This window comes from Triturus cristatus, chromosome 1_1, assembly GCF_964204655.1.
Source record: "Triturus cristatus chromosome 1_1, aTriCri1.1, whole genome shotgun sequence".
NCBI classification, from domain to species: Eukaryota; Metazoa; Chordata; class Amphibia; order Caudata; family Salamandridae; genus Triturus; species Triturus cristatus.
Window position 1 is genome coordinate 200841491 of NC_140579.1, and position 22073 is coordinate 200863563.

Sequence of the window (22073 nt, forward strand, 5' to 3'; positions counted from 1 at the left end):
TGAGTCAGTCAGTTAGAATGAGTCAATCAGTGAGAGTGAGTCAGTCAGTGAGAGTGAGTCAGTCAGTGAGAGTGAGAGAGTCAGTGAGAGAGAGAGTGAGTCAGTGAGAGTGAGTCAGTCAGTGAGAGTGAGCGAGTCAGTCAGTGAGAGTGAGTGAGTCAGTCAGTGAGAGTGAGTGAGTCAGTGAGAGTGAGTGAGTCAGTCAGGGAGACTGAGTCAGTCAGTGAGAGTACGTGAGTCAGTCAGTGAGAGTGAGTGAGTCAGTCAGTGAGAGTGAGTCAGTCAGTCAATGAGAGTGAGTAAGTCAGTCAGTGAGAGTCAGTGAGTCAGCCAGTGAGTCAGCCAGTTAGTCAGTCAGTGACTCAGTCAGTGAGAGTGAACCAGTCAGTGAGAGTGAGTCAGTCAGTGAGAGTCGTCAGTCAGTGAGAGTGAGTCAGTCAGTGAGAGTCAGTGAGTCAGTGAGAGTCAGTGAGTCAGTGAGAGTGAGTGAGTCAGTGAGAGTGAGTGAGTCAGTGAGAGTGAGTGAGTGAGTCAGTGAGAGTGAGTGAGTGAGTCAGTGAGAGTGAATGAGTAATTGAGAGTGAGTGAGTCAGTGAGAGTGAGTGAGTCAGTGAGAGTGAGTGAGTCAGTCAGTGAGAGTGAGTCAGTCAGTGAGTGTGAGTGAGTCAGTCAGTGAGAGAGAGAGAGAGAGTCAATCAGTGAGAGTGAGTCAGTCAGTGAGAGTGAGTGAGTCAGTCAGTGAGAGTGAGTGAGTCAATCAGTGAGAGTGAGTCAGTCAGTGAGAGTGAGTGAGTCAGTGAGAGTGAGTCAGTCAGTGAGAGTGAGTGAGTCAGTGAGAGAGAGAGTGAGTCAGTGAGAGTGACTCAGTCAGTGAGAGTGAGTTTCAGTCAGTGAGAGTGAGTCTCAGTCAGTGAGAGTGAGTGAGTGAGTCAGTGAGAGTGAGTGAGTCAGTCAGTGAGAGTGAGTGAGTCAGTCAGTGAGAGTGAGTCAGTCAGTGAGAGTAAGTGAGTCAGTCAGTGAGAGTGAGTGAGTCAGTGAGAGTGAGCGAGTCAGTAAGTGAGAGTGAGTGAGTCAGTCAGGGAGACTGAGTCAGTCAGTGAGAGTGCGTGAGTCAGTCAGTGAGAGTGAGTGTCAGTCAGTGAGAGTGAGTGTCAGTCAGTGAGAGTGAGTGTCAGTCAGTGAGAGTGAGTCTCAGTCAGTGAGAGTGAGTGAGTCAGTCAGTGAGAGTAAGTGAGTCAGTCAGTGAGAGTGAGTGAGTCAGTCAGTGAGAGTGAGTGAGTCAGCCAGTGAGCCAGCCAGTGAGTCATGCAGTGACTCAGTCAGTGAGAGTGAGCCAGTCAGTGAGAGTGAGTCAGTCAGTGAGAGTGAGTCAGTCAGTGAATGAGAGTCAGTGAGTCAGTGAGAGTCAGTGAGTCAGTTAGAGTGAGTGAGTCAGTGAGAGTGAGTGAGTCAGTGAGAGTGAGTGAGTCAGTGAGAGTGAGTGAGTGAGTCAGTCAGAGTGAGTAAATCATTGAGAGTGAGTGAGTCAGTGAGAGTGAGTGAGTCAGTGAGAGTGAGTGAGTCAGTCAGTGAGAGTGAGTGAGTCAGTCAGTGAGTGTGAGTGAGTCAGTCAGAAAGAGAGAGAGAGAGTCAGTCAGTGAGAGTGAGTCAGTCAGTGAGAGTGAGTGAGTCAGTGAGTGAGAGTGAGTGAGTCAGTCAGTTAGAATGAGTCAATCAGTGAGAGTGAGTCAGTCAGTGAGAGTGAGTCAGTCAGTGAGAGTGAGTGAGTCAGTGAGAGAGAGAGTGAGTCAGTGAGAGTGAGTCAGTCAGTGAGAGTGAGCGAGTCAGTCAGTGAGAGTGAGTGAGTCAGTCAGTGAGAGTGAGTGAGTCAGTGAGAGTGAGTGAGTCAGTCAGGGAGACTGAGTCAGTCAGTGAGAGTACGTGAGTCAGTCAGTGAGAGTGAGTGTCAGTCAGTGAGAGTGAGTGTCAGTCAGTGAGAGTTAGTGTCAGTCAGTGAGAGTGAGTCTCAGTCAGTGAGAGTGAGTGAGTCAGTCAGTGAGAGTGAGTGAGTCAGTCAGTGAGAGTGAGTGAGTCAGTCAGTGAGAGTGAGTGAGTCAGCCAGTGAGTCAGCCAGTGGGTCAGTCAGTGACTCAGTCAGTGAGAGTGAGCCAGTCAGTGAGAGTGAGTCAGTCAGTGAGAGTGAGTCAGTCAGTGAGTGAGAGTCACTGAGTCAGTGAGAGTCAGTGAGTCAGTTAGAGTGAGTGAGTCAGTGAGAGTGAGTGAGTCAGTGAGAGTGAGTGAGTGAGTCAGTGAGAGTGAGTGAGTGAGTCAGTGAGAGTGAGTAAATCATTGAGAGTGAGTGAGTCAGTGAGAGTGAGTCAGTCAGTGAGAGTGAGTGAGTCAGTCAGTGAGTGTGAGTGAGTCAGTCAGTGAGAGAGAGAGAGTCAGTCAGTGAGAGTGAGTCAGTCAGTGAGAGTGAGTGAGTCAGTCAGTTAGAGTGAGTGAGTCAGTCAGTGAGAGTGAGTCAATCAGTGAGAGTGAGTCAGTCAGTGAGAGTGAGTCAGTCAGTGAGAGTGAGTGAGTCAGTGAGAGAGAGAGTGAGTCAGTGAGAGTGAGTCAGTCAGTGAGAGTGAGCAAGTCAGTCAGTGAGAGTGAATGAGTCAGTCAGTGAGAGTGAGTGAGTCAGTGAGAGTGAGTGAGTCAGTCAGGGAGACTGAGTCAGTCAGTGAGAGTGCGTGAGTCAGTCAGTGAGAGTGAGTGTCAGTCAGTGAGAGTGAGTGTCAGTCAGTGAGAAAGAGTGTCAGTCAGTGAGAGTGAGTCTCAGTCAGTGAGAGTGAGTGAGTCAGTCAGTGAGAGTGAGTGAGTCAGTCAGTGAGAGTGAGTGAGTCAGCCAGTGAGTCAGCCAGTGAGTCATGCAGTGACTCAGTCAGTGAGAGTGAGCCAGTCAGTGAGAGTGAGTCAGTCAGTAAGAGTGAGTCAGTCAGTGAGTGAGAGTCAGTGAGTCAGTGAGAGTCAGTGAGTCAGTTAGAGTGAGTGAGTCAGTGAGAGTGAGTGAGTCAGTGAGAGTGAGTGAGTCAGTGAGAGTGAGTGAGTGAGTCAGTGAGAGTGAGTAAATCATTGAGAGTGAGTGAGTCAGTGAGAGTGAGTGAGTCAGTGAGAGTGAGTGAGTCAGTCAGTGAGAGTGAGTGAGTCAGTCAGTGAGTGTGAGTGAGTCAGTCAGTGAGAGAGAGAGAGAGTCAGTCAGTGAGAGTGAGTCAGTCAGTGAGAGTGAGTGAGTCAGTCAGTGAGAGTGAGTGAGTCAGTCAGTGAGAGTGAGTCAATCAGTGAGAGTGAGTCAGTCAGTGAGAGTGAGTCAGTCAGTGAGAGTGAGTGAGTCAGTGAGAGAGAGTGAGTCAGTGAGAGTGAGTCAGTCAGTGAGAGTGAGCGAGTCAGTCAGTGAGAGTGAGTGAGTCAGTCAGTGAGAGTGAGTGAGTCAGTGAGAGTGAGTGAGTCAGTCAGGGAGACTGAGTCAGTCAGTGAGAGTGCGTGAGTCAGTCAGTGAGAGTGAGTGTCAGTCAGTGAGAGTGAGTGTCAGTCAGTGAGAGTTAGTGTCAGTCAGTGAGAGTGAGTCTCAGTCAGTGAGAGTGAGTGAGTCAGTCAGTGAGAGTGAGTGAGTCAGTCAGTGAGAGTGAGTGAGTCAGTCAGTGAGAGTGAGTCAGTCAGTGAGAGTGAGCAAGCGAGTCAGTGAGAGTGAGTCAATTAAAGTGAGTCAGTGAGAGTGAGTCAGTGAGAGTGAGAGTGAGTGAGTCAGTCAGTGAGAGTGAGTGAGTCAGTGAGAGTGAGTGAGTCAGTCAGTGAGAGTGAGTCAGTGAGAGTGAGTCAGTCAGTGAGAGTGAGTCAGTCAGTGAGTCAGTGACAGTCAGTGAGTCAGTGAGAGTGAGTGAGTCAGTGAGAGTGAGTGAGTGAGTCAGTGGGAGTGAGTGAGTCAGTCAGTGAGAGTGAGTGAGTCATTGAGAGTGAGTAAGTCAGTGAGAGTGAGTCAGTCAATCAGTGAGAGTGAGTCAGTCAGTCAGTGAGAGTGAGTCAGTGAGAGTGAGTCAGTGAGTGAGTGAGTCAGTGAGAGTGAGTGAGTCAGTGAGAGTGAGTCAATTAAAGTGAGTCAGTGAGAGTGAGTCAGTGAGAGTGAGAGTGAGGGAGTCAGTCAGTGAGAGTAAGTGAGTCAGTCAGTGAGAGTGAGTGAGTCAGTCAGTGAGAGTGAGTGAGTCAGCCAGTGAGTCAGCCAGTGAGTCATGCAGTGACTCAGTCAGTGAGAGTGAGCCAGTCAGTGAGAGTGAGTCAGTCAGTGAGAGTGAGTCAGTCAGTGAGTGAGAGTCAGTGAGTCAGTGAGAGTCAGTGAGTCAGTTAGAGTGAGTCAGTCAGTGAGAGTGAGTGAGTCAGTGAGAGTGAGTGAGTCAGTGAGAGTGAGTGAGTGAGTCAGTGAGAGTGAGTAAATCATTGAGAGTGAGTGAGTCAGTGAGAGTGAGTGAGTCAGTGAGAGTGAGTGTGTCAGTCAGTGAGAGTGAGTGTCAGTCAGTGAGAGTGAGTCTCAGTCAGTGAGAGTGAGTGAGTCAGTCAGTGAGAGTGAGTGAGTCAGTGAGAGTGAGTGAGTCAGTGAGAGTGAGTGAGTCAGTCAGTGAGAGTGAGTCAGTTAGTGAGAGTGAGTGAGTCAGTCAGTGAGAGTGAGTGTCAGTCAGTGAGAGTGAGTGTCAGTCAGTGAGAGTGAGTGAGTCAGTCAGTGAGAGTGAGTGAGTCAGTCAGTGAGAGTGAGTCAGTCAGTGAGAGTGAGTGAGTCAGTCAGTGAGAGTGAGTGAGTCAGTCAGTGAGAGTGAGTCAGTCAGTGAGAGTGAGTCAGTCAGTGAGAGTGAGTCAGTCAGTGAGAGAGAGAGTGAGTCAGTGAGAGTGAGTCAGTCAGTGAGAGTGAGCAAGTCAGTCAGTGAGAGTGAGCAAGTCAGTCAGTGAGAGTGAATGAGTCAGTCAGTGAGAGTGAGTGAGTCAGTGAGAGTGAGTGAGTCAGTCAGGGAGACTGAGTCAGTCAGTGAGAGTGAGTGTCAGTCAGTGAGAGTGAGTGTCAGTCAGTGAGAGTGAGTGTCAGTCAGTGAGAGTGAGTCTCAGTCAGTGAGAGTGAGTGAGTCAGTCAGTGAGAGTGAGTGAGTCAATGAGAGTGAGTGAGTCAGTCAGTGAGAGTGAGTCAGTCAGTGAGAGTGAGTGAGTCAGTCAGTGAGAGTGAGTGTCAGTCAGTGAGAGTGAGTGTCAGTCAGTGAGAGTGAGTGTCAGTCAGTGAGAGTGAGTCTCAGTCAGTGAGAGTGAGTGAGTCAGTCAGTGAGAGTGAGTCAGTCAGTCAGTGAGAGTGAGTGAGTCAGTCAGTGAGAGTGAGTCAGTCAGTGAGAGTAAGTGAGTCAGTCAGTGAGAGTGAGTGAGTCAGTCAGTGAGAGTGAGTGAGTCAGTCAGTGAGAGTGAGTAAGTCAGTCAGTGAGAGTGAGTGAGTCAGCCAGTGAGTCAGCCAGTGAGAGTGAACCAGTCAGTGAGAGTGAGTGAGTCAGTGAGAGTGAGTGAGTCAGTGAGAGTGAGTGAGTCAGTGAGAGTGAGTGAGTCAGTGAGAGTGAGTGAGTCAGTGAGAGTGAGTGAGTCAGTGAGAGTGAGTGAGTGAGTCAGTGAGAGTGAGTGAGTGAGTCAGTGAGAGTGAATGAGTCATTGAGAGTGAGTGAGTCAGTGAGAGTGAGTGAGTCAGTGAGAGTGAGTGAGTCAGTCAGTGAGAGTGAGTCAGTCAGTGAGTGTGAGTGAGTCAGTCAGTGAGAGAGAGAGAGAGAGTCAGTCAGTGAGAGTGAGTCAGTCAGTGAGAGTGAGTGAGTCAGTCAGTGAGAGTGAGTGAGTCAATCAGTGAGAGTGAGTCAGTCAGTTAGAGTGAGTGAGTCAGTGAGAATGAGTCAGTCAGTGAGAGTGAGTGAGTCAGTGAGAGAGAGAGTGAGTCAGTGAGAGTGACTCAGTCAGTGAGAGTGAGTTTCAGTCAGTGAGAGTGCGTCTCAGTCAGTGAGAGTGAGTGAGTCAGTCAGTGAGAGTGAGTGAGTCAGTCAGTGAGACTGAGTGAGTCAGTCAGTGAGAGTGAGTCAGTCAGTGAGAGTAAGTGAGTCAGTCACTGAGAGTGAGTGAGTCAGTCAGTGAGAGTGAGTGAGTCAGCCAGTGAGTCAGCCAGTGAGTCATGCAGTGACTCAGTCAGTGAGAGTGAGCCAGTCAGTGAGAGTGAGTCAGTCAGTGAGAGTGAGTCAGTCAGTGAGTGAGAGTGAGTGAGTCAGTGAGAGTCAGAGAGTCAGTTAGAGTGAGTGAGTCAGTGAGAGTGAGTGAGTCAGTGAGAGTGAGTGAGTGAGTCAGTGAGAGTGAGTGAGTGAGTCAGTGAGAGTGAGTAAATCATTGAGAGTGAGTGAGTCAGTGAGAGTGAGTGAGTCAGTGAGAGTGAGTGAGTCAGTCAGTGAGAGTTAGTGAGTCAGTCAGTGAGTGTGAGTGAGTCAGTCAGTGAGAGAGAGAGAGAGTCAGTCAGTGAGAGTGAGTCAGTCAGTGAGAGTGAGTGAGTCAGTCAGTGAGAGTGAGTGAGTCAGTCAGTGAGAGTGAGTCAATCAGTGAGAGTGAGTCAGTCAGTGAGAGTGAGTCAGTCAGTGAGAGTGAGTGAGTCAGTGAGAGAGAGAGTGAGTCAGTGAGAGTGAGTCAGTCAGTGAGAGTGAGCGAGTCAGTCAGGGAGACTGAGTCAGTCAGTGAGAGTGCGTGAGTCAGTCAGTGAGAGTGAGTGTCAGTCAGTGAGAGTGAGTGTCAGTCAGTGAGAGTGAGTGTCAGTCAGTGAGAGTGAGTCTCAGTCAGTGAGAGTGAGTGAGTCAGTCAGTGAGAGTGAGTGAGTCAATGAGAGTGAGTGAGTCAGTCAGTGAGAGTGAGTCAGTCAGTGAGAGTGAGTGAGTCAGTCAGTGAGAGTGAGTGTCAGTCAGTGAGAGTGAGTGTCAGTCAGTGAGAGTGAGTCTCAGTCAGTGAAAGTGAGTGAGTCAGTCAGTGAGAGTGAGTGAGTCAGTCAGTGAGAGTGAGTGAGTCAGTCAGTGAGAGTGAGTCAGTCAGTGAGAGTAAGTGAGTCAGTCAGTGAGAGTGAGTGAGTCAGTCAGTGAGAGTGAGTGAGTCAGTCAGTGAGAGTGAGTAAGTCAGTCAGTGAGAGTGAGTGAGTCAGCCAGTGAGTCAGCCAGTGAGTCAGCCAGTGACTCAGTCAGTGAGAGTGAACCAGTCAGTGAGAGTGAGTCAGTCAGTGAGAGTGAGTCAGTCAGTGAGAGTCAGTGAGTCAGTGAGAGTCAGTGAGTCAGTGAGAGTGAGTGAGTCAGTGAGAGTGAGTGAGTGAGTCAGTGAGAGTGAGTGAGTGAGTCAGTGAGAGTGAATGAGTCATTGAGAGTGAGTGAGTCAGTGAGAGTGAATGAGTCAGTGAGAGTGAGTGAGTCAGTCAGTGAGAGTGAGTCAGTCAGTGAGTGTGAGTGAGTCAGTCAGTGAGAGAGAGAGAGTCAGTCAGTGAGAGTGAGTCAGTCAGTGAGAGTGAGTGAGTCAGTCAGTGAGAGTGAGTGAGTCAGTCAGTGAGAGTGAGTCAATCAGTGAGAGTGAGTCAGTCAGTGAGAGTGAGTCAGTCAGTGAGAGTGAGTGAGTCAGTGAGAGAGAGAGAGTGAGTCAGTGAGAGTGAGTCAGTCAGTGAGAGTGAGCGAGTCAGTCAGTGAGAGTGAATGAGTCAGTCAGTGAGAGTGAGTGAGTCAGTGAGAGTGAGTGAGTCAGTCAGGGAGACTGAGTCAGTCAGTGAGAGTGCGTGAGTCAGTCAGTGAGAGTGAGTGTCAGTCAGTGAGAGTGAGTGTCAGTCAGTGAGAGTGAGTGTCAGTCAGTGAGAGTGAGTCTCAGTCAGTGAGAGTGAGTGAGTCAGTCAGTGAGAGTAAGTGAGTCAGTCAGTGAGAGTGAGTGAGTCAGTCAGTGAGAGTGAGTGAGTCAGCCAGTGAGTCAGCCAGTGAGTCATGCAGTGACTCAGTCAGTGAGAGTGAGCCAGTCAGTGAGAGTGAGTCAGTCAGTGAGAGTGAGTCAGTCAGTGAGTGAGAGTCAGTGAGTCAGTGAGAGTCAGTGAGTCAGTTAGAGTGAGTGAGTCAGTGAGAGTGAGTGAGTCAGTGAGAGTGAGTGAGTCAGTGAGAGTGAGTGAGTGAGTCAGTGAGAGTGAGTAAATCATTGAGAGTGAGTGAGTCAGTGAGAGTGAGTGAGTCAGTGAGAGTGAGTGAGTCAGTCAGTGAGAGTGAGTGAGTCAGTCAGTGAGTGTGAGTGAGTCAGTCAGTGAGAGAGAGAGAGAGTCAGTCAGTGAGAGTGAGTCAGTCAGTGAGAGTGAGTGAGTCAGTCAGTGAGAGTGAGTGAGTCAGTCAGTGAGAGTGAGTCAATCAGTGAGAGTGAGTCAGTCAGTGAGAGTGAGTCAGTCAGTGAGAGTGAGTGAGTCAGTGAGAGAGAGTGAGTCAGTGAGAGTGAGTCAGTCAGTAAGAGTGAGCGAGTCAGTCAGTGAGAGTGAGTGAGTCAGTCAGTGAGAGTGAGTGAGTCAGTGAGAGTGAGTGAGTCAGTCAGGGAGACTGAGTCAGTCAGTGAGAGTGCGTGAGTCAGTCAGTGAGAGTGAGTGTCAGTCAGTGAGAGTGAGTGTCAGTCAGTGAGAGTTAGTGTCAGTCAGTGAGAGTGAGTCTCAGTCAGTGAGAGTGAGTGAGTCAGTCAGTAAGAGTGAGTGAGTCAGTCAGTGAGAGTGAGTGAGTCAGTCAGTGAGAGTGAGTCAGTCAGTGAGAGTGAGCAAGCGAGTCAGTGAGAGTGAGTCAGTCAGTCAGTGAGAGTGAGTCAGTCAGTCAGTGAGAGTGAGTCAGTGAGAGTGAGTCAGTGAGTGAGTGAGTGAGTGAGAGTGAGTCAGTCAGTGAGAGTGAGTAAGTCAGTCAGTGAGAGTGAGTGAGTCAGCCAGTGAGTCAGTCAGTGAAAGTGAACCAGTCAGTGAGAGTGAGTCAGTCAGTGAGAGTGAGTGAGTCAGTGAGAGTGAGTGAGTCAGTGAGAGTGAGTGAGTCAGTGAGAGTGAGTGAGTCAGTGAGAGTGAGTGAGTGAGTCAGTGAGAGTGAGTGAGTGAGTCAGTGAGAGTGAATGAGTCATTGAGAGTAAGTGAGTCAGTGAGAGTGAGTGAGTCAGTGAGAGTGAGTGAGTCAGTCAGTGAGAGTGAGTCAGTCAGTGAGTGTGAGTGAGTCAGTCAGTGAGAGAGAGAGAGAGAGTCAGTCAGTGAGAGTGAGTCAGTCAGTGAGAGTGAGTGAGTCAGTCAGTGAGAGTGAGTGAGTCAATCAGTGAGAGTGAGTCAGTCAGTTAGAGTGAGTGAGTCAGTGAGAATGAGTCAGTCAGTGAGAGTGAGTGAGTCAGTGAGAGAGAGAGTGAGTCAGTGAGAGTGACTCAGTCAGTGAGAGTGAGTTTCAGTCAGTGAGAGTGCGTCTCAGTCAGTGAGAGTGAGTGAGTCAGTCAGTGAGAGTGAGTGAGTCAGTCAGTGAGACTGAGTGAGTCAGTCAGTGAGAGTGAGTCAGTCAGTGAGAGTAAGTGAGTCAGTCACTGAGAGTGAGTGAGTCAGTCAGTGAGAGTGAGTGAGTCAGCCAGTGAGTCAGCCAGTGAGTAATGCAGTGACTCAGTCAGTGAGAGTGAGCCAGTCAGTGAGAGTGAGTCAGTCAGTGAGAGTGAGTCAGTCAGTGAGTGAGAGTGAGTGAGTCAGTGAGAGTCAGTGAGTCAGTTAGAGTGAGTGAGTCAGTGAGAGTGAGTGAGTCAGTGAGAGTGAGTGAGTGAGTCAGTGAGAGTGAGTGAGTGAGTCAGTGAGAGTGAGTAAATCATTGAGAGTGAGTGAGTCAGTGAGAGTGAGTGAGTCAGTGAGAGTGAGTGAGTCAGTCAGTGAGAGTTAGTGAGTCAGTCAGTGAGTGTGAGTGAGTCAGTCAGTGAGAGAGAGAGAGAGTCAGTCAGTGAGAGTGAGTCAGTCAGTGAGAGTGAGTGAGTCAGTCAGTGAGAGTGAGTGAGTCAGTCAGTGAGAGTGAGTCAATCAGTGAGAGTGAGTCAGTCAGTGAGAGTGAGTCAGTCAGTGAGAGTGAGTGAGTCAGTGAGAGAGAGAGTGAGTCAGTGAGAGTGAGTCAGTCAGTGAGAGTGAGCGAGTCAGTCAGGGAGACTGAGTCAGTCAGTGAGAGTGCGTGAGTCAGTCAGTGAGAGTGAGTGTCAGTCAGTGAGAGTGAGTGTCAGTCAGTGAGAGTGAGTGTCAGTCAGTGAGAGTGAGTCTCAGTCAGTGAGAGTGAGTGAGTCAGTCAGTGAGAGTGAGTGAGTCAATGAGAGTGAGTGAGTCAGTCAGTGAGAGTGAGTCAGTCAGTGAGAGTGAGTGAGTCAGTCAGTGAGAGTGAGTGTCAGTCAGTGAGAGTGAGTGTCAGTCAGTGAGAGTGAGTCTCAGTCAGTGAAAGTGAGTGAGTCAGTCAGTGAGAGTGAGTGAGTCAGTCAGTGAGAGTGAGTGAGTCAGTCAGTGAGAGTGAGTCAGTCAGTGAGAGTAAGTGAGTCAGTCAGTGAGAGTGAGTGAGTCAGTCAGTGAGAGTGAGTGAGTCAGTCAGTGAGAGTGAGTAAGTCAGTCAGTGAGAGTGAGTGAGTCAGCCAGTGAGTCAGCCAGTGAGTCAGCCAGTGACTCAGTCAGTGAGAGTGAACCAGTCAGTGAGAGTGAGTCAGTCAGTGAGAGTGAGTCAGTCAGTGAGAGTCAGTGAGTCAGTGAGAGTCAGTGAGTCAGTGAGAGTGAGTGAGTCAGTGAGAGTGAGTGAGTGAGTCAGTGAGAGTGAGTGAGTGAGTCAGTGAGAGTGAATGAGTCATTGAGAGTGAGTGAGTCAGTGAGAGTGAATGAGTCAGTGAGAGTGAGTGAGTCAGTCAGTGAGAGTGAGTCAGTCAGTGAGTGTGAGTGAGTCAGTCAGTGAGAGAGAGAGAGTCAGTCAGTGAGAGTGAGTCAGTCAGTGAGAGTGAGTGAGTCAGTCAGTGAGAGTGAGTGAGTCAGTCAGTGAGAGTGAGTCAATCAGTGAGAGTGAGTCAGTCAGTGAGAGTGAGTCAGTCAGTGAGAGTGAGTGAGTCAGTGAGAGAGAGAGAGTGAGTCAGTGAGAGTGAGTCAGTCAGTGAGAGTGAGCGAGTCAGTCAGTGAGAGTGAATGAGTCAGTCAGTGAGAGTGAGTGAGTCAGTGAGAGTGAGTGAGTCAGTCAGGGAGACTGAGTCAGTCAGTGAGAGTGCGTGAGTCAGTCAGTGAGAGTGAGTGTCAGTCAGTGAGAGTGAGTGTCAGTCAGTGAGAGTGAGTGTCAGTCAGTGAGAGTGAGTCTCAGTCAGTGAGAGTGAGTGAGTCAGTCAGTGAGAGTAAGGGAGTCAGTCAGTGAGAGTGAGTGAGTCAGTCAGTGAGAGTGAGTGAGTCAGCCAGTGAGTCAGCCAGTGAGTCATGCAGTGACTCAGTCAGTGAGAGTGAGCCAGTCAGTGAGAGTGAGTCAGTCAGTGAGAGTGAGTCAGTCAGTGAGTGAGAGTCAGTGAGTCAGTGAGAGTCAGTGAGTCAGTTAGAGTGAGTGAGTCAGTGAGAGTGAGTGAGTCAGTGAGAGTGAGTGAGTCAGTGAGAGTGAGTGAGTGAGTCAGTGAGAGTGAGTAAATCATTGAGAGTGAGTGAGTCAGTGAGAGTGAGTGAGTCAGTGAGAGTGAGTGAGTCAGTCAGTGAGAGTGAGTGAGTCAGTCAGTGAGTGTGAGTGAGTCAGTCAGTGAGAGAGAGAGAGAGTCAGTCAGTGAGAGTGAGTCAGTCAGTGAGAGTGAGTGAGTCAGTCAGTGAGAGTGAGTGAGTCAGTCAGTGAGAGTGAGTCAATCAGTGAGAGTGAGTCAGTCAGTGAGAGTGAGTCAGTCAGTGAGAGTGAGTGAGTCAGTGAGAGAGAGTGAGTCAGTGAGAGTGAGTCAGTCAGTAAGAGTGAGCGAGTCAGTCAGTGAGAGTGAGTGAGTCAGTCAGTGAGAGTGAGTGAGTCAGTGAGAGTGAGTGAGTCAGTCAGGGAGACTGAGTCAGTCAGTGAGAGTGCGTGAGTCAGTCAGTGAGAGTGAGTGTCAGTCAGTGAGAGTGAGTGTCAGTCAGTGAGAGTTAGTGTCAGTCAGTGAGAGTGAGTCTCAGTCAGTGAGAGTGAGTGAGTCAGTCAGTAAGAGTGAGTGAGTCAGTCAGTGAGAGTGAGTGAGTCAGTCAGTGAGAGTGAGTCAGTCAGTGAGAGTGAGCAAGCGAGTCAGTGAGAGTGAGTCAGTCAGTCAGTGAGAGTGAGTCAGTCAGTCAGTGAGAGTGAGTCAGTGAGAGTGAGTCAGTGAGTGAGTGAGTGAGTGAGAGTGAGTCAGTGAGAGTGAGTCAATTAAAGTGAGTCAGTGAGAGTGAGTCAGTGAGAGTGAGAGTGAGTGAGTCAGTCAGTGAGAGTGAGTGAGTCAGTGAGAGTGAGTGAGTCAGTCAGTGAGAGTGAGTCAGTGAGAGTGAGTCAGTCAGTGAGAGTGAGTCAGTCAGTGAGTCAGTGACAGTCAGTGAGTCAGTGAGAGTGAGTGAGTCAGTGAGAGTGAGTGAGTCAGTGAGAGTGAGTGAGTCAGTCAGTGAGAGTGAGTGAGTCATTGAGAGTGAGTGAGTCAGTGAGAGTGAGTCAGTCAATCAGTGAGAGTGAGTCAGTCAGTCAGTGAGAGTGAGTCAGTGAGAGTGAGTCAGTGAGTGAGTGAGTCAGTGAGAGTGAGTGAGTCAGTGAGAGTGAGTCAATTAAAGTGAGTCAGTGAGAGTGAGTCAGTGAGAGTGAGGGAGTCAGTCAGTGAGAGTAAGTGAGTCAGTCAGTGAGAGTGAGTGAGTCAGTCAGTGAGAGTGAGTGAGTCAGCCAGTGAGTCAGCCAGTGAGTCATGCAGTGACTCAGTCAGTGAGAGTGAGCCAGTCAGTGAGAGTGAGTCAGTCAGTGAGAGTGAGTCAGTCAGTGAGTGAGAGTCAGTGAGTCAGTGAGAGTCAGTGAGTCAGTTAGAGTGAGTGAGTCAGTGAGAGTGAGTGAGTCAGTGAGAGTGAGTGAGTCAGTGAGAGTGAGTGAGTGAGTCAGTGAGAGTGAGTAAATCATTGAGAGTGAGTGAGTCAGTGAGAGTGAGTGAGTCAGTGAGAGTGAGTGTGTCAGTCAGTGAGAGTGAGTGTCAGTCAGTGAGAGTGAGTCTCAGTCAGTGAGAGTGAGTGAGTCAGTCAGTGAGAGTGAGTGAGTCAGTGAGAGTGAGTGAGTCAGTGAGAGTGAGTGAGTCAGTCAGTGAGAGTGAGTCAGTTAGTGAGAGTGAGTGAGTCAGTCAGTGAGAGTGAGTGTCAGTCAGTGAGAGTGAGTGTCAGTCAGTGAGAGTGAGTGAGTCAGTCAGTGAGAGTGAGTGAGTCAGTCAGTGAGAGTGAGTGAGTCAGTCAGTGAGAGTGAGTGAGTCAGTCAGTGAGAGTGAGTGAGTCAGTCAGTGAGAGTGAGTCAGTCAGTGAGAGTGAGTCAGTCAGTGAGAGTGAGTCAGTCAGTGAGAGAGAGAGTGAGTCAGTGAGAGTGAGTCAGTCAGTGAGAGTGAGCAAGTCAGTCAGTGAGAGTGAATGAGTCAGTCAGTGAGAGTGAGTGAGTCAGTGAGAGTGAGTGAGTCAGTCAGGGAGACTGAGTCAGTCAGTGAGAGTGCGTGAGTCAGTCAGTGAGAGTGAGTGTCAGTCAGTGAGAGTGAGTGTCAGTCAGTGAGAGTGAGTGGCAGTCAGTGAGAGTGAGTCTCAGTCAGTGAGAGTGAGTGAGTCAGTCAGTGAGAGTGAGTGAGTCAATGAGAGTGAGTGAGTCAGTCAGTGAGAGTGAGTCAGTCAGTGAGAGTGAGTGAGTCAGTCAGTGAGAGTGAGTGTCAGTCAGTGAGAGTGAGTGTCAGTCAGTGAGAGTGAGTCTCAGTCAGTGAGAGTGAGTGAGTCAGTCAGTGAGAGTGAGTGAGTCAGTCAGTGAGAGTGAGTGAGTCAGTCAGTGAGAGTGAGTCAGTCAGTGAGAGTAAGTGAGTCAGTCAGTGAGAGTGAGTGAGTCAGTCAGTGAGAGTGAGTGAGTCAGTCAGTGAGAGTGAGTAAGTCAGTCAGTGAGAGTGAGTGAGTCAGCCAGTGAGTCAGTCAGTGAGAGTGAACCAGTCAGTGAGAGTGAGTCAGTCAGTGAGAGTGAGTCAGTCAGTGAGAGTGAGTCAGTCAGTGAGAGTGAGTGAGTCAGTGAGAGTGAGTGAGTCAGTGAGAGTGAGTGAGTCAGTGAGAGTGAGTGAGTGAGTCAGTGAGAGTGAGTGAGTGAGTCAGTGAGAGTGAATGAGTCATTGAGAGTGAGTGAGTCAGTGAGAGTGAGTGAGTCAGTGAGAGTGAGTGAGTCAGTCAGTGAGAGTGAGTCAGTCAGTGAGTGTGAGTGAGTCAGTCAGTGAGAGAGAGAGAGAGAGTCAGTCAGTGAGAGTGAGTCAGTCAGTGAGAGTGAGTGAGTCAGTCAGTGAGAGTGAGTGAGTCAATCAGTGAGAGTGAGTCAGTCAGTTAGAGTGAGTGAGTTAGTGAGAGTGAGTCAGTCAGTGAGAGTGAGTGAGTCAGTGAGAGAGAGAGTGAGTCAGTGAGAGTGACTCAGTCAGTGAGAGTGAGTTTCAGTCAGTGAGAGTGAGTCTCAGTCAGTGAGAGTGAGTGAGTCAGTCAGTGAGAGTGAGTGAGTCAGTCAGTGAGACTGAGTGAGTCAGTCAGTGAGAGTGAGTCAGTCAGTGAGAGTAAGTGAGTCAGTCAGTGAGAGTGAGTGAGTCAGTCAGTGAGAGTGAGTGAGTCAGCCAGTGAGTCAGCCAGTGAGTCATGCAGTGACTCAGTCAGTGAGAGTGAGCCAGTCAGTGAGAGTGAGTCAGTCAGTGAGAGTGAGTCAGTCAGTGAGTGAGAGTCACTGAGTCAGTGAGAGTCAGTGAGTCAGTTAGAGTGAGTGAGTCAGTGAGAGTGAGTGAGTCAGTGAGAGTGAGTGAGTGAGTCAGTGAGAGTGAGTGAGTGAGTCAGTGAGAGTGAGTAAATCATTGAGAGTGAGTGAGTCAGTGAGAGTGAGTGAGTCAGTGAGAGTGAGTGAGTCAGTCAGTGAGAGTTAGTGAGTCAGTCAGTGAGTGTGAGTGAGTCAGTCAGTGAGAGAGAGAGAGAGTCAGTCAGTGAGAGTGAGTCAGTCAGTGAGAGTGAGTGAGTCAGTCAGTGAGAGTGAGTGAGTCAGTCAGTGAGAGTGAGTCAATCAGTGAGAGTGAGTCAGTCAGTGAGAGTGAGTCAGTCAGTGAGAGTGAGTGAGTCAGTGAGAGAGAGAGTGAGTCAGTGAGAGTGAGTCAGTCAGTGAGAGTGAGCGAGTCAGTCAGGGAGACTGAGTCAGTCAGTGAGAGTGCGTGAGTCAGTCAGTGAGAGTGAGTGTCAGTCAGTGAGAGTGAGTGTCAGTCAGTGAGAGTGAGTGTCAGTCAGTGAGAGTGAGTCTCAGTCAGTGAGAGTGAGTGAGTCAGTCAGTGAGAGTGAGTGAGTCAATGAGAGTGAGTGAGTCAGTCAGTGAGAGTGAGTCAGTCAGTGAGAGTGAGTGAGTCAGTCAGTGAGAGTGAGTGTCAGTCAGTGAGAGTGAGTGTCAGTCAGTGAGAGTGAGTCTCAGTCAGTGAAAGTGAGTGAGTCAGTCAGTGAGAGTGAGTGAGTCAGTCAGTGAGAGTGAGTGAGTCAGTCAGTGAGAGTGAGTCAGTCAGTGAGAGTAAGTGAGTCAGTCAGTGAGAGTGAGTGAGTCAGTCAGTGAGAGTGAGTGAGTCAGTCAGTGAGAGTGAGTAAGTCAGTCAGTGAGAGTGAGTGAGTCAGCCAGTGAGTCAGCCAGTGAGTCAGCCAGTGACTCAGTCAGTGAGAGTGAACCAGTCAGTGAGAGTGAGTCAGTCAGTGAGAGTGAGTCAGTCAGTGAGAGTCAGTGAGTCAGTGAGAGTCAGTGAGTCAGTGAGAGTGAGTGAGTCAGTGAGAGTGAGTGAGTGAGTCAGTGAGAGTGAGTGAGTGAGTCAGTGAGAGTGAATGAGTCATTGAGAGTGAGTGAGTCAGTGAGAGTGAATGAGTCAGTGAGAGTGAGTGAGTCAGTCAGTGAGAGTGAGTCAGTCAGTGAGTGTGAGTGAGTCAGTCAGTGAGAGAGAGAGAGAGTCAGTCAGTGAGAGTGAGTCAGTCAGTGAGAGTGAGTGAGTCAGTCAGTGAGAGTGAGTGAGTCAATCAGTGAGAGTGAGTCAGTCAGTTAGAGTGAGTGAGTCAGTGAGAGTGAGTCAGTCAGTGAGAGTGAGTGAGTCAGTGAGAGAGAGAGTGAGTCAGTGAGAGTGACTCAGTCAGTGAGAGTGAGTTTCAGTCAGTGAGAGTGAGTCTCAGTCAGTGAGAGTGAGTGAGTCAGTCAGTGAGAGTGAGTGAGTCAGTCAGTGAGAGTGAGTGAGTCAGTCAGTGAGAGTGAGTCAGTCAGTGAGAGTAAGTGAGTCAGTCAGTGAGAGTGAGTGAGTCAGTCAGTGAGAGTGAGTGAGTCAGTCAGTGAGAGTGAGTGAGTCAGCCAGTGAGTCAGCCAGTGAGTCATGCAGTGACTCAGTCAGTGAGAGTGAGCCAGTCAGTGAGAGTGAGTCAGTCAGTGAGAGTGAGTCAGTCAGTGAGTGAGAGTCACTGAGTCAGTGAGAGTCAGTGAGTCAGTTAGAGTGAGTGAGTCAGTGAGAGTGAGTGAGTCAGTGAGAGTGAGTGAGTGAGTCAGTGAGAGTGAGTGAGTGAGTCAGTGAGAGTGAGTAAATCATTGAGAGTGAGTGAGTCAGTGAGAGTGAGTGAGTCAGTGAGAGTGAGTGAGTCAGTCAGTGAGAGTTAGTGAGTCAGTCAGTGAGTGTGAGTGAGTCAGTCAGTGAGAGAGAGAGAGAGTCAGTCAGTGAGAGTGAGTCAGTCAGTGAGAGTGAGTGAGTCAGTCAGTGAGAGTGAGTGAGTCAGTCAGTGAGAGTGAGTCAATCAGTGAGAGTGAGTCAGTCAGTGAGAGTGAGTCAGTCAGTGAGAGTGAGTGAGTCAGTGAGAGAGAGAGTGAGTCAGTGAGAGTGAGTCAGTCAGTGAGAGTGAGCGAGTCAGTCAGGGAGACTGAGTCAGTCAGTGAGAGTGCGTGAGTCAGTCAGTGAGAGTGAGTGTCAGTCAGTGAGAGTGAGTGTCAGTCAGTGAGAGTGAGTGTCAGTCAGTGAGAGTGAGTCTCAGTCAGTGAGAGTGAGTGAGTCAGTGAGAGTGAGCGAGTCAGTCAGTGAGAGTGAGTAAGTCAGTCAGTGAGAGTGAGTGAGTCAGTGAGAGTGAGTGAGTCAGTCAGGGAGACTGAGTCAGTCAGTGAGAGTGCGTGAGTCAGTCAGTGAGAGTGAGTGTCAGTCAGTGAGAGTGAGTGTCAGTCAGTGAGAGTGAGTGTCAGTCAGTGAGAGTGAGTCTCAGTCAGTGAGAGTGAGTGAGTCAGTCAGTGAGAGTAAGTGAGTCAGTCAGTGAGAGTGAGTGAGTCAGTCAGTGAGAGTGAGTGAGTCAGCCAGTGAGTCAGCCAGTGAGTCATGCAGTGACTCAGTCAGTGAGAGTGAGCCAGTCAGTGAGAGTGAGTCAGTCAGTGAGAGTGAGTCAGTCAGTGAGTGAGAGTCAGTGAGTCAGTGAGAGTCAGTGAGTCAGTTAGAGTGAGTGAGTCAGTGAGAGTGAGTGAGTCAGTGAGAGTGAGTGAGTCAGTGAGAGTGAGTGAGTGAGTCAGTGAGAGCGAGTAAATCATTGAGAGTGAGTGAGTCAGTGAGAGTGAGTGAGTCAGTGAGAGTGAGTGAGTCAGTCAGTGAGAGTGAGTGAGTCAGTCAGTGAGTGTGAGTGAGTCAGTCAGTGAGAGAGAGAGAGAGTCAGTCAGTGAGAGTGAGTCAGTCAGTGAGAGTGAGTGAGTCAGTCAGTGAGAGTGAGTGAGTCAGTCAGTGAGAGTGAGTCAATCAGTGAGAGTGAGTCAGTCAGTGAGAGTGAGTCAGTCAGTGAGAGTGAGTGAGTCAGTGAGAGAGAGTGAGTCAGTGAGAGTGAGTCAGTCAGTGAGAGTGAGCGAGTCAGTCAGTGAGAGTGAGTGAGTCAGTCAGTGAGAGTGAGTTAGTCAGTGAGAGTGAGTGAGTCAGTCAGGGAGACTGAGTCAGTCAGTGAGAGTGCGTGAGTCAGTCAGTGAGAGTGAGTGTCAGTCAGTGAGAGTGAGTGTCAGTCAGTGAGAGTTAGTGTCAGTCAGTGAGAGTGAGTCTCAGTCAGTGAGAGTGAGTGAGTCAGTCAGTGAGAGTGAGTGAGTCAGTCAGTGAGAGTGAGTGAGTCAGTCAATGAGAGAGAGAGAGTCAGTCAGTGAGAGTGAGTCAGTCAGTGAGAGTGAGTGAGTGAGTCAGTCAGTGAGAGTGAGTGAGTCAGTCAGTGAGAGTGAGTCAGTCAGTGAGAGTGAGTCAGCCAGTGAGAGTGAGTGAATCAGTGAGAGAGAGTGAGTCAGTGAGAGTGAGTCAGTCAGTGAGAGTGAGCGAGTCAGTCAGTGAGAGTGAGTGAGTCAGTCAGTGAGAGTGAGTGAGTCAGTGAGAGTGAGTGAGTCAGTCAGAGAGACTGAGTCAGTCAGTGAGAGTGCATGAGTCAGTCAGTGAGAGTGAGTGTCAGTCAGTGAGAGTGAGTGTCAGTCAGTGAGAGTAAGTGTCAGTCAGTGAGAGTGAGTCTCAGTCAGTGAGAGTGAATGAGTCAGTCAGTGAGAGTGAGTGAGTCAGTGAGAGTGAGTGAGTCAGTCAGGGAGACTGAGTCAGTCAGTGAGAGTGCGTGAGTCAGTCAGTGAGAGTGAGTATCAGTCAGTGAGAGTGAGCGTCAGTCAGTGAGAGTGAGTGTCAGTCAGTGAGAGTGAGTCTCAGTCAGTGAGAGTGAGTGAGTCAGTCAGTGAGAGTGAGTGAGTCAATGAGAGTGAGTGAGTCAGTCAGTGAGAGTGAGTCAGTCAGTGAGAGTGAGTGAGTCAGTCAGTGAGAGTGAGTGTCAGTCAGTGAGAGTGAGTGTCAGTCAGTGAGAGTGAGTGTCAGTCAGTGAGAGTAAGTGAGTCAGTCAGTGAGAGTGAGTGAGTCAGTCAGTGAGAGTGAGTGAGTCAGTCAATGAGAGTGAGTAAGTCAGTCAGTGAGAGTGAGTGAGTCAGCCAGTGAGTCAGCCAGTTAGTCAGTCAGTGACTCAGTCAGTGAGAGTGAACCAGTCAGTGAGAGTGAGTCAGTCAGTGAGAGTCGTCAGTCAGTGAGAGTGAGTCAGTCAGTGAGAGTCAGTGAGTCAGTGAGAGTGAGTGAGTCAGTGAGAGTGAGTGAGTCAGTGAGAGTGAGTGAGTCAGTGAGAGTGAGTGAGTGAGTCAGTGAGAGTGGGTGAGTGAGTCAGTGAGAGTGAATGAGTAATTGAGAGTGAGTGAGTCAGTGAGAGTGAGTGAGTCAGTGAGAGTGAGTGAGTCAGTCAGTGAGAGTGAGTCAGTCAGTGAGTGTGAGTGAGTCAGTCAGTGAGAGAGAGAGAGAGAGAGTCAGTCAGTGAGAGTGAGTCAGTCAGTGAGAGTAAGTGAGTCAGTCAGTGAGAGTGAGTGAGTCAATCAGTGAGAGTGAGTCAGTCAGTGAGAGTGAGTCAGTCAGTGAGAGTGAGTGAGTCAGTGAGAGTGAGTCAGTCAGTGAGAGTGAGTGAGTCAGTGAGAGAGAGAGTGAGTCAGTGAGAGTGACTCAGTCAGTGAGAGTGAGTTTCAGTCAGTGAGAGTGAGTCTCAGTCAGTGAGAGTGAGTGAGTGAGTCAGTGAGAGTGAGTGAGTCAGTCAGTGAGAGTGAGTGAGTCAGTCAGTGAGAGTGAGTCAGTCAGTGAGAGTAAGTGAGTCAGTCAGTGAGAGTGAGTGAGTCAGTGAGAGTGAGCGAGTCAGTCAGTGAGAGTGAGTGAGTCAGTCAGGGAGACTGAGTCAGTCAGTGAGAGTGCGTGAGTCAGTCAGTGAGAGTGAGTGTCAGTCAGTGAGAGTGAGTGTCAGTCAGTGAGAGTGAGTGTCAGTCAGTGAGAGTGAGTCTCAGTCAGTGAGAGTGAGTGAGTCAGTCAGTGAGAGTAAGTGAGTCAGACAGTGAGAGTGAGTGAGTCAGTCAGTGAGAGTGAGTGAGTCAGCCAGTGAGTCAGCCAGTGAGTCATGCAGTGACTCAGTCAGTGAGAGTGAGCCAGTCAGTGAGAGTGAGTCAGTCAGTGAGAGTGAGTCAGTCAGTGAGTGAGAGTCAGTGAGTCAGTGAGAGTCAGTGAGTCAGTTAGAGTGAGTGAGTCAGTGAGAGTGAGTGAGTCAGTGAGAGTGAGTGAGTCAGTGAGAGTGAGTGAGTGAGTCAGTCAGAGTGAGTAAATCATTGAGAGTGAGTGAGTCAGTGAGAGTGAGTGAGTCAGTGAGAGTGAGTGAGTCAGTCAGTGAGAGTGAGTGAGTCAGTCAGTGAGTATGAGTGAGTCAGTCAGTAAGAGAGAGAGAGAGTCAGTCAGTGAGAGTGAGTCAGTCAGTGAGAGTGAGTGAGTCAGTGAGTGAGAGTGAGTGAGTCAGTCAGTTAGAATGAGTCAATCAGTGAGAGTGAGTCAGTCAGTGAGAGTGAGTCAGTTAGTGAGAGTGAGAGAGTCAGTGAGAGAGAGAGTGAGTCAGTGAGAGTGAGCGAGTCAGTAAGTGAGAGTGAGTGAGTCAGTCAGGGAGACTGAGTCAGTCAGTGAGAGTGCGTGAGTCAGTCAGTGAGAGTGAGTGTCAGTCAGTGAGAGTGAGTGAGTCAGTCAGTGAGAGTGAGTCAGTCAGTGAGAGTGAGTGAGTCAGTCAGTGAGAGTGAGTGTCAGTCAGTGAGAGTGAGTGTCAGTCAGTGAGAGTGAGTCTCAGTCAGTGAAAGTGAGTGAGTCAGTCAGTGAGAGTGAGTGAGTCAGTCAGTGAGAGTGAGTGAGTCAGTCAGTGAGAGTGAGTCAGTCAGTGAGAGTAAGTGAGTCAGTCAGTGAGAGTGAGTGAGTCAGTCAGTGAGAGTGAGTGAGTCAGTCAGTGAGAGTGAGTAAGTCAGTCAGTGAGAGTGAGTGAGTCAGCCAGTGAGTCAGCCAGTGAGTCAGCCAGTGACTCAGTCAGTGAGAGTGAACCAGTCAGTGAGAGTGAGTCAGTCAGTGAGAGTGAGTCAGTCAGTGAGAGTCAGTGAGTCAGTGAGAGTCAGTGAGTCAGTGAGAGTGAGTGAGTCAGTGAGAGTGAGTGAGTGAGTCAGTGAGAGTGAGTGAGTGAGTCAGTGAGAGTGAATGAGTCATTGAGAGTGAGTGAGTCAGTGAGAGTGAATGAGTCAGTGAGAGTGAGTGAGTCAGTCAGTGAGAGTGAGTCAGTCAGTGAGTGTGAGTGAGTCAGTCAGTGAGAGAGAGAGAGTCAGTCAGTGAGAGTGAGTCAGTCAGTGAGAGTGAGTGAGTCAGTCAGTGAGAGTGAGTGAGTCAATCAGTGAGAGTGAGTCAGTCAGTTAGAGTGAGTGAGTCAGTGAGAGTGAGTCAGTCAGTGAGAGTGAGTGAGTCAGTGAGAGAGAGAGTGAGTCAGTGAGAGTGACTCAGTCAGTGAGAGTGAGTTTCAGTCAGTGAGAGTGAGTCTCAGTCAGTGAGAGTGAGTGAGTCAGTCAGTGAGAGTGAGTGAGTCAGTCAGTGAGAGTGAGTGAGTCAGTCAGTGAGAGTGAGTCAGTCAGTGAGAGTAAGTGAGTCAGTCAGTGAGAGTGAGTGAGTCAGTCAGTGAGAGTGAGTGAGTCAGTCAGTGAGAGTGAGTGAGTCAGCCAGTGAGTCAGCCAGTGAGTCATGCAGTGACTCAGTCAGTGAGAGTGAGCCAGTCAGTGAGAGTGAGTCAGTCAGTGAGAGTGAGTCAGTCAGTGAGTGAGAGTCACTGAGTCAGTGAGAGTCAGTGAGTCAGTTAGAGTGAGTGAGTCAGTGAGAGTGAGTGAGTCAGTGAGAGTGAGTGAGTGAGTCAGTGAGAGTGAGTGAGTGAGTCAGTGAGAGTGAGTAAATCATTGAGAGTGAGTGAGTCAGTGAGAGTGAGTGAGTCAGTGAGAGTGAGTGAGTCAGTCAGTGAGAGT